At 42.6% G+C, this 9134-nt stretch overlaps 1 long non-coding RNA gene across 1 annotated transcript in view; it reads right to left on the reverse strand.

Moving 5' to 3' along the window:
* Window positions 1-8502, reverse strand: part of LOC148148271 (uncharacterized) — a 28938-nt gene extending 20436 nt beyond the window's left edge. Inside the window, exon 1 of the long non-coding RNA XR_015759011.1 lies at window positions 8285-8502. This is a non-coding gene — a long non-coding RNA (uncharacterized LOC148148271). The remainder of the gene's footprint in view (window positions 1-8284) is intronic.
* Between the last annotated feature and the right edge of the window lie 632 nt (window positions 8503-9134).

Below are 9134 nucleotides of genomic sequence, written 5' to 3' on the forward strand. Positions count from 1 at the left end.
CCCCTCCAGCCCAGGAAGCATCCTTGCATATCTCCTCTGCACCCTCTTGAGTGCGATCTCAGCCTCTGTATAATGTGGTGACCAGGCTGCCTGCTGTACTCCAGTTATGTCCTAATCAGTATTGTATACAGTTACAACATAACCTCCTTGCCCTTCTGTGTTTTTTTTAATGCCTTGGCTAATAAAAGCAAGTATCTCTTGTGCCACCTTAACTATGTTATGAACCAGACCAAACCCCCTCAAAATATATTAAGATAGTCTAGACCCAATTTTTTTCTTATTTTAAAGGTAAATGTAAGGCATTGCATTCCAGATGCAACGCAATTGGTCAAATTATCGACTTAAGCAAGGCATACTTTCTTTGTACACTACAGTTAAAATAAAGACAAACTAAAAATAAAGTAAAGATTTGGCTTAATTGTACCTCGATCAAAATGCTTAACAAAATAATAGATATATTAACTACTTCTAATTAAGTGTTCCAGTTAGTAAAATCCCAGAAACACACCCTTGGCAATGGCAAATTCAACAACACAGATTGTCTCATATGCAATTCCAGCATTTACCTCAAAGCGAGAGGAATAAGAGCGTCCACATCCAGCATCAAGACCCCAGAAACCGCTGAAAGCTAAAACCAATGAGGAGGGACACCACTTCGACTGGGTCAACACATCCATCCTAGGACAAGCCAAACAAAGACACGCACGAGAATTCCTAGAAGCATGGCATTCCAACCAGAACTCTATCAACAAACACATCAAGTTAGACCCCATCTACCACCCCCTGAGAAAAGGAACCAGAAGTGACTTCACCGCAGGAAATAACATCACCACAGGAAATGACATTACCAACCCAAAGAAACCCAAACATATCAATAGAAAGCAGGAATTTTCAGCATTGCTTCACCTGAGGCCCACTGAAGATGTCACCTCGTAGGGTAATGAAACGTCTGGAAATGAACCTTCCACCAGAGTGAGCAAACCTACATCCAAAACTTCAACCTGAGCTACAAATCTTCTCAAACTCACTAATGACTCGTGGCATTCAGGATTCTTCAGTCTTGATCCCACCTTTTTTCTTGTGAATCTATATTCTCACCATTTCTTCCTTGAATGCCTCCCTTTGCTCTGACACGGTTTTATCTGCAAGTATTTGCTTCCAGTCCACTTGGACTAAATCATATTTTATATAATGTGTCTTTACTTTTGAAATTTGAAAATCACATTGGCTCTACCCATTTGACTGATACCACACACAGTCTTGGGTAGATATAAGGAGTTCTATTCTAGCCTTTGGAGGGTTTAGATGATCTCTGCAGTTTCCTTACATTTTAGTAATTATGCCTGGCCAAATGTAGTTGCATTTATTGCTATTATGCAATAAATCTTCTTGTTATCTAAGGAAAGTGCTTCTTCAGTAGATACTCTATGGTGGTTGATTCTCCATCACGAGTTAGGCCTAAGATAAAGCAACAAACTACCTCAGACTACCTTTACCCAATACCACACACTGCAGGCACATCTGTAATGCCCACAACATCGCACCTGCCAATTTCAATCTGTGCTACAAACTCATTTACCTTATTTCTTACACTCCACTCCATTTAAGTACAACACCCTCAGTCCTGTATTGATCACCACCATTCTCAAAGCTGTCCCTTTATCTGCTGTGCCTGAAGTTAGATTCCTGACCCTTTCCATACTCTCTTTCTTATTACTTGTTCTGAAAACTTTAATAACCTCTCATGAGCCATTTCCCCCTTTAACTAGTTTGAAGTCCTCTGACTACCCTATTTAGCCTCTCCACTAGGATTCTCATCTCAGTTTGGTTCAGGTGGAGCCCAAGCTGATGGTACAGTTCATTCCTATCCCAATATTTTCTATTCCTATCTCAATATTCATATCCCAATAGGAGCAACATGGTGGCTCAGTGGTTAGCACTGCTGCCTCACAGCACCAGGGACCCAGGTTCAATTCCAGCCTCGGGTGACTGTCTGTGTGGAGTTTGCACATTCTCCCTGTGTCTGCGTGGGTTTTCTTCTGGTGCTCCAGTTTCCTCCCACAGTCCAAAGATGTGCAGGTCAGATGAACTGGTCATGCTAAATTGTCAATAGTGTGAGGGAAATGGGTCTGGGTGGGTTACTCTTCGGAGGGTCAGTGTGGACTGGTTGGGTTGAAGGGCCTGTTTCCATACTGTAGGGAATCTAATCTAATCAATATTGATGCCAATGTCAAATGCCCTCTATCTTACATCACTTCTTGAGCCACTTGTTTACTTCCATAATATTCTATCAGCGTGCAAATTTGCACTTGGATCTGCCATGTATAGGCTGAGAGAATACAAACTTTGAGATTTGTATTTTAGGGAATACAAACTTCGAAATCCTGTTATTAATTGTGTTCCTAATTCATGATGATCACTAAACACTTCCTCTTGCCTATGTTGTTGGTGCCAACATGAAGCACAACAACGGAATCCTCCCCCCCTCCCTCTCCAGTATTCTTTCAAGCCAATTCAAGATAGCCCATACCTTGGCACCCAGTTGGTTACACATCATTAGGGACTCTCAATCCTGCTCACAAAGGATGCTACTTGTTCCCCTAATTATAGACCCCTTTCCCACTATCACTATACTTTGTGCTCTCTCCACTTGAATGGCTTCCTGGATTGCGGTCCAGTAGTCAGTTTGACCATCATCCCTGCAGACTCTTTCCTCATCCATACACAGAGCAAGTAGCTCATACCTCTTCGACAAGCTCAAGAGTTGAGAGTCCTCTAATGCTATGGTCGAGATCCCTCTACCTGTCTTACTTGTCGTCACACCCTTCTGTCCCTGACTAGTAGCCAAATTTGAAATACTTAAGTTGCAGGGTGTGACAGCCTGGAACACAGCCTCAAGGTAACCCTCCCCTCCCGGATATGCCGCACTGTCTGATGCTCTGATTCCAGTTCATCGAGCAACACTCCCAGGACCTTACCATTAAGTCCTGTCCTGATTTGCCTTTCCAAAATGCAGCACTTCACATTCATCTAAATTAAACTCCATCTGCCTTTCCTCGGCACATTAGTCCATCTGATCAAGATCCTGTTGTAATCTGAGTTAACCTTCTTCGCTGTCCACTACACCTCCAATTTTGGTGTCATCTGCAAACATACTAACTATACCTTCTATGTTCATATCCAAGTCATTTATATAAACGATGAAAAGTAGTGGACCCAGCACCAAAGAGACGTTAGAGTGCAGGTTCATAGTTCCTTGAAAGTGGAGTCTCAGGTGGATAGGATAGTGAAGAAGGCATTGAGTATGCTTTCCTTTATTGGTCAGAGAATTAAGTATTGGAGTTGGGAGGTCATGTTGTGGCTATACAGGACATTGGTTAGGCCACTGTTGGAATATTGTGTGCAATTCTGGTCTCCCTCCTATCGGAAGGATGTTGTGAAATTTGAAAGGGTTCAGAAAAGATTTACAAGGATGTTACCAGGGTTAGAGGGTTTGATCTATAGGGAGAGGCTGAATAGGCTGAGACTGTTTTCCCTGGAGCATCAGAGGCTGAGGGATGACCTTGTAGAAGTTAATTAAATCATGAGTGGCATGGATAGGGTAAACAGACAAGGTATTTTCCCCAGGTTGGGGGAGTCCAGAACTAGAGGGCATAGGTTTAGGGTGAAAGGGGAAAAATTTAAAAGGGATATAAGTGGCAGAGGGTGATGCATGTATGGAATAAGCTGCCAGAGGAAATGGTGGAGGCTGGTACAATTACAATATTTAAAAGCCATCCGGAATGGTTATATGACTTGGAAGAGCTCAGATGGATATCGGCCAAGTACTGGCAAATGAGACTAAATTAATTTAGGATATCTGGTCAGCATGGACGAGTTGGACCGAAGGGTCTGTTTCCATGGTGTCCATCCCGATGACTCTATGACTCTGAACCAAGGTCCCTCGAGCTGCAGACCATTATTGTGGATATGGTCGCTGTTGTTAACAATGGGATTCACCAGCTCCCATATCATGCAAAAACAACACATCATCTGCACTGCCATCTCCAGTATAGTTTATTAGATTGCATTTACCTTTAAAAACTTTTGTTCTTGGAAAGTCCCTAAATTATTATACTCCTTCCTGAATCTAATACTTTTAAAGCTACTTTCTATCTAGGTCCTTTACCAGCCAATTAGACCAGAGATTCTCTATGGTGTCACTTTCTAAAAGAAATGAAGAAAAATGCAAGCAGATGAATGATCAAAATGTCCACCTTTAATTTATACTCACCTCCACTGGTGCTGTCCTTTATGCTCTCCACTGCTTTACCTGCTCAATACAACAAAGCATTCAATCTATTCAACAACTCACCTTGTGAAATACATTTCTTGGAAACTTTCTCTGCACTCTCAATGAAATTTAAATTGATGATTCCCCAAGCAGCTGAATTATTATTTCTCTATCCACCATCAAGACTCCTCATAATTTTCAAAACCTTAATTAAGGTTCGTCTTCACTGATCCAGTAGTCCCAGTTGTTCTGACTCTTTCCTCATAATTCTGGATTTTTCGGCCTATATCAACCTGATGAGTCCACACAGTCTGCTCTCGTTGGCTTTACAGAGTCAAATCACCGATTGCTTAGAAGACAGAAGGAGGTCTTTTGACCCATCATGTCTGTGCTGGCTGTCTCAAGAGCAACTCACCTAATGCCACTCTTAGACCTTTCCCTTTAGTGATGTAAGTTTGCTCATTCACCTGCTCATCCAATTCTCCACTGAAATCCATGATTGAATCCACCATGCTTTTAAGTCAGCGCATTCCACAGCCAAACTATTTGCTGACTACAGGAGATATTCTTCATTTGTCATTTGCTGCTTTTCCTATTAACCTCCTACACCGACGTCCTCTGGTTCTCAACACTTTCATCAAAGGGAACGGTTTCTCTCTCATCTACTCAATTTGAACTCCACACGATTTTCAAAACCTTGATCAAATCTCCTCTCAATCTTCTCTTCTCCAAGATAAACAGTTGCAGTTTCTCCAACCTATCATGTAACAGAAATCCTGCATCCCTGGAACCATTCTGGTCATTTTCTTTTCTGCACCGCCATCTAAAAATTCCACCTTTTCCAAAAATTGTGCTGCTCAGAATTTAACCAAATACAATGTTGAGGCTGAGCCAATGCTTTGTAATCGTTCACTGTAACTTCCTTGCATTTGTACTCAATGTGTCCATTTATAAAACTCAGAATCCCATCTTTATTCACTTTCCTAACCTGTCCTGCTAGCTTTAATGATTTGTGTTTCTACCCTTCTGTTCCTGCACCTATTAGAATTGTAACCTCTATTTTATATTGTGTCTGCCTGCTAAAGGCTATTACTTCACACATCTCTGCAATAAATCTGATCTGTCATGTGTCTGCCCCAGTCCATCAGCCTGTCTATGTCCTTTTGAAGATTCACTATCCTTCTTACACTGCATAATATTGTGTAAACTTTGAAACTGTCACCCATATACCCAAGGTTATTAACATATATCAAGGAGAAACGGTCCTAACACTGATTCCTGCAGAACCCCAAAGTGTGCCTTCATCTGGTCCAAAATACAACCACTCACCATGACTCAGTTTCCTATATCTCAAGCCAAGCTGGTATCCATGCTGTTATTGTAGCTTATGTGATCTTGCTGGTAAGTCTGTTATGACACAGTTTCTCGAAAGTCATTTGGTAATCCATGTGGCCACATCCACTGTATTATTTACATTAACCCTCTTTTGTTATGTTACCAAAAAAAACTCAATCAACTTATTAAACTGTATTCACCTTTAATACAACTGTGCTGACTTGCCTTACTTAATTCACAATCAGTCCAAGCAACCATTATTTTTGTCTGGTTTATCAATCCTAAGAGCTTTCTCACCACTGAGGTACAACGTATTGGCATGGAGCTTGCTACCACAAGGGGTGGTTGAGGTACATATTATGGATCAATTTACAGCAAAACTAGACAAACACAAGAAATAAAAAGAACAGTGAGAGATGAAGAGGGAGTAGAAGGAACTCATGCAGAGGGTAAACCCTAACATAGGCCATTTAGCTGAATGACTAGCTGTCTACTGTCAAATAGTATGTAATCTCAAATGACTCACTGCCCTTCTCAAAATATAACTTCATTTAGCGGCAATTTATCATAGGGAAAAAAAGTTAGAATTCACAGTTAGCCATGAGTTAATCTGGGTGTAGGTATCCAATAACAAACCACAAACTAAATGATTGATTCCATTAGCCATTGCACCATCAAATCTGATGATCATCAACTGATCATCATATGGGGCAAAAACTGGTCAGAGGCCAAATTGGGGGGGATGGGAGAATAGTCTGGCAGTGACAATTATTGCTCCCAGACTGCCACAGAAAGGCTCACATGACAAAAGCTGTCATGCATCACCAGTATGGCAGACATCTGCCACTCCCAGGAAGCTGCTCTTGTAAATAATCAGAGTCACCTGAAAGGGAATAGTGTTTCTGGGTGCAGAAGAAGTAGGAAGAGGATTCGAACAGGGATGAGGTTACAAGCTATAGGAATTGGATAGGGAATTGAAACAATGCCCAGCAGCTGCCCACAGCAGGACTAAAATGAATGGCCCTGCTCTGTTTTGACTCCATGCTCAGGAAAGCCACCATTCTATTCGTTATTTGGCAGGAACTTCTATTCACCTCTGGAAAAACTCCTGGTTTGGTCAAATTTACACTCAAGAGATCAGGTGTGAGAAATGGGTCTGGACCTGGCTTTAGGCCCTGGCTTTATTTGGGAAATAAGCCTGGAGCTGGTTTCTACTATGTGCCCTGACAACTCCAGGCATTCCTATCCAACCCAGCTCCCTCAATATAGAACAAGCATGTGCACACTATGTTATAACCTCCTGTGCTCACTTGAGATCCTTACAGGCACAGTATGATCCAATGTGTAGGTTGATAATATTGCTTATTATAATGGCAGGCTTCATTGACAGCACAGCCTTTAAAAACACTTGGCTGCAAATAAAGACTATATATAGCATTACTTGATTAAACAGTCCATAAACTTACCCAAACAGCCTTTCAATTCATTTCAGTTCGATTGCCATGTCTCAGAATAATCTGGAACTAGCAAAACATGTACTTGGAGACATCAATCTGACAATAGAGTCTGAAACACTGTTTTGTGTTCATTGATTACTATTGTTTTCAAGGAGATTAGTTTGGAAAACCAAAAGAATTTCATATCACCAATTTGAGAGACTACTACAGACCAATAGAGAATGGCAGGGCATCAACTTTCCAGAACATTACTCCTTTTCAAGTCTAAATTCTGGGCAGGGGCTTGCTCCAGTTCAGAGACTTTCACACCTCACCCCCTGATGTTTATCTGGTTAACCAGCCAGCACTTGCTGCACTAGCGTGGGACAGAGCGACCACTCCACTTCTGCAACTGGATCTGCTGGGGTAACTCAATGCGCGGAGGCAAGAACGAGAAAGAAGCAAAGAGCGGGGGAGACAGAGAGAGAGAGAGAGAGAGAGGGGGAGGCGAGACACCTTTGCCTAGAGAGGGATTTGGTCATTCATTACATGTGATCTATGCAGCAATTGAAACGGGACAAGCCAGAAGGGCTCAGCAAAATCATTTATTTAAAAATAAGCCAGCTAAGAGACAGCTCAAACCCTAAACCCTAAAATTAACCCTTACACAGCCCCACTGACAATAACGGCCCAGCTCTGTAAGACTGGGTTGCGGCTCTGTTGAAAGGACTGTGATAAGGAGCACATTGTTTATTCAGCCATCTCACAGACTGGACCTCACATCTGTTCGGTACTTTATGCTGATCTGATTTTACAAAAACAAAAAAAAAAGTGTCCTGTTCACCAGAAAGTCAATTTCCTGCAAAAACCGGTCCCTTGCTTGGACCAATCATTTGGTCTCAATACAAATAATCATCTCCATCAGCAAATGCTTTTAGCCGCTGATCTTCTCTCCCCCCCCCCCCCCCCCCCCAAAAAAAAACCTTCAGAGACACAAACAGAGAGAGTTAGGCGTTGAGATTGCATGACATTTGCTGTCTTTGAGAGTAAGACTGCCACTTTCTGTCTTCATGCTGCAGTGAAGCCAGGCAGCAGCCGATTCACAGCAGCAGCACGGTGAAAGTGAGTACTGTATACTGCAGTCTCCTCCTTTCTGTAAGTCCCCGTGTTCTCTCTTCAATAATGCAGGAACACGAACATTCCAGAAACTGCAAACCTCTCCAATAAAAAAAACCCTTACCTTTGTTGTCCATCTGGGTGGCGGCAGATCTCTGGGCAGTCTCAGGGAGAGAGAGCTGCTTTTTTTTTGGTTATGTTGCGGGTCCCGTGTCTCTGTCCTTCCTGAAAGCACTATAATGCACCAGCGGCGCTCCAACACTGAGCGTCAGTTTAAAGGGACACAGGGGCTGTCTGCAGAGCTGACCGAAATGTTAGCTCACCCACTCACTGAGCCATGGGACGCCGCCTCAACACGTACAGCAGAGGCCTGGAGCTGATATTATTGGCCATTAAATAAATCAGGATACTGATTCGAAACTTCCATGAAAAAGGTTATGTAACACTCCCCGCCTCCTGTCTCCAGCACGTCAGTTTGGAGAGATTTGGCTAGGGGCAAGGAGTTACCAATCTCCTCAAAGCAGTCTACAGGATGATAATCGAGGGGTTTAATTTTATTAGTACGCAAACTGATCAAAGTGTCTTATGCAGACAGGGCCAGTTATGAGCTAATTTCCAACTCCCACAGCCGTCACTGTTTTGTCTCTCCATCCCCTCAGGGGACTTGCCAAGTCCATTTGAATGATCTGATGCCATTGCCTTTAGCACTGACAAACTTGTAACCCTGGAATACTGCCTGGCCCCATCTTTCCTGACACTGAACCCCAATCCACCTCACCCACTGACAAAAACCCTTCATTGCTGCCCGAGAAGGAATTGGTGCGAGTTCTTATTGAACCACTGTCATCCATGTATCCCCATTGACTCTTAATCAGGGAATCCAAAGTTTTGAGTCGGTGAAGATGAAGGGATGGTGATGCGTGTCCACGTTAAAGATGCTGCATGTGTTTTGGAAAGGAACTTGATGTTCTCGT

The sequence above is a fragment of the Chiloscyllium plagiosum genome, unplaced genomic scaffold, assembly GCF_037043375.1.
Source record: "Chiloscyllium plagiosum isolate Xiang-an unplaced genomic scaffold, Cpla_swu_hap1 HiC_scaffold_13, whole genome shotgun sequence".
NCBI lineage: Eukaryota > Metazoa > Chordata > Chondrichthyes > Orectolobiformes > Hemiscylliidae > Chiloscyllium > Chiloscyllium plagiosum.